The sequence below is a fragment of the Silene latifolia genome, chromosome 7 (genome assembly GCF_048544455.1).
Source record: "Silene latifolia isolate original U9 population chromosome 7, ASM4854445v1, whole genome shotgun sequence".
NCBI classification, from domain to species: Eukaryota; Viridiplantae; Streptophyta; class Magnoliopsida; order Caryophyllales; family Caryophyllaceae; genus Silene; species Silene latifolia.
This window is the reverse complement of record NC_133532.1, coordinates 72,563,901-72,565,283: the sequence shown is the minus strand read 5'-3', so window position 1 is coordinate 72,565,283 and position 1,383 is coordinate 72,563,901. Positions and strand designations below refer to the sequence as shown.

The following is a 1,383-nucleotide window of genomic DNA, read 5'->3' as shown; positions in this document are numbered from 1 at the left end:
CCCCCAACTCATACTTATCAAATCTCGCCGTGAGAGCCTCTAATGCAGCTACAGAAGGAGATTCAGCAGCTCTCCTTTGATTTCCCCTGGAATTTCCATACTCAGCTTTATGGGTGGCCAAGTCATCAATGATCTTCCACCCCTTAGTTTCCCCCATATTCTCCTGGAATCTGTCACTAGCTGCCGCATCCAAGATAGCTCTCTGATCATCATAGAACCTATTATAGAACTGATTGCATAAGCTCCATTTCTCAAACCCATGATGCGGAATGGTTCACACCAGCTTCTTGAAACGGACCCATGCCTCATGAAAGTTCTCATCAGGCCCCTGTTTAAAGCTTGTGATCTGAGCTCTAATAGCATTCGTCTTCGAGGCAGAGAAATATTTCTTGTAGAATGCCAAGGCCAAAGAATTCCAATCGCTGATCCCATTAGCAGCTCGGTCCAGATCTCTGTACCACTCCCTTGCAGCATCGCGGAGTGAGAATATAAACATTGTCTCCTTCACCTGGTCCTGGGTCACACCGGTCGGCGAGGGTATAGAGCAGCAATAATCAATAAATATCTCCATATGCTTGGCTGCATCTTCATTTGCAGCTCCCTCGAATTGGTTTCTCTCAACCAAGTTGATATAAGAAGGCTTTGGTTCGAATTTTCTATCAGCTCCCGGCAATTCGAACCCCTTATATAGATTTGCACCTGTCGGTTCAGAGTGACTTGCTATAGTCGCTTCTTCAGCCATCTCTAGAAAGTTTGGAGAAGTGACGGTCTCAGCCGATGAAGTGGAAATGGGAGATGAAGGTGGGTCCTCCTCGAACAGCTCGTTCTCGTAGTAACTAGACAGAGTACTCAGCTCTTCCTCTGTCGGCAATATCCTAGATGATCGTCTCAACTCGCGCAAAGTCTTCTCAATCTCAGGATTGAACGGTACTAATTCACCACCCTGTGACCTGCGCATATGAGGAAACTACAAAAAGAATATGAGAATAGTTTAAGGAACGAATGTCCCTTAAACTAAGAAACAGACTAAAATAAAACAACTAAAAATTAGAACAATTGCCTCCCCGGCAACGGCGCCAAAATTTGATGCCCGTCGTTGTGTGCACCAAAAATAAATTTATAATTCCTAGCTACAACTATAGATAGCGGTAGCAGGGTCGAACCACAGAGAGGCAGATGTAATTATTAGTTGTCTAATTTCAGTCTTAAGGTAACAATTGTGTGGGGGGTTTGAGTTGATTTGGTCTATAACTAATGGCAAATAAACGAGCTAATAAAAGAAATAGATTAAATCAAATAATAAAAAGGGGTACTAAGATGGTCGGTTCACTGTAGTTTCGGCGGCAGCGGTTAGGTAGGTCTAAAACAAATCACGTGAGTCGG

At 43.8% G+C, this 1,383-nt stretch overlaps 1 non-coding gene across 1 annotated transcript; it reads left to right on the top strand.

The window, feature by feature from the left end:
* The first annotated feature begins 254 nt into the window (after positions 1-254).
* On the top strand, positions 255-361 carry LOC141593363 (small nucleolar RNA R71). The gene has a single exon (XR_012521452.1). It is a non-coding gene; the product is annotated as a small nucleolar RNA R71 (small nucleolar RNA).
* The last annotated feature ends 1,022 nt before the right edge of the window (positions 362-1,383 follow it).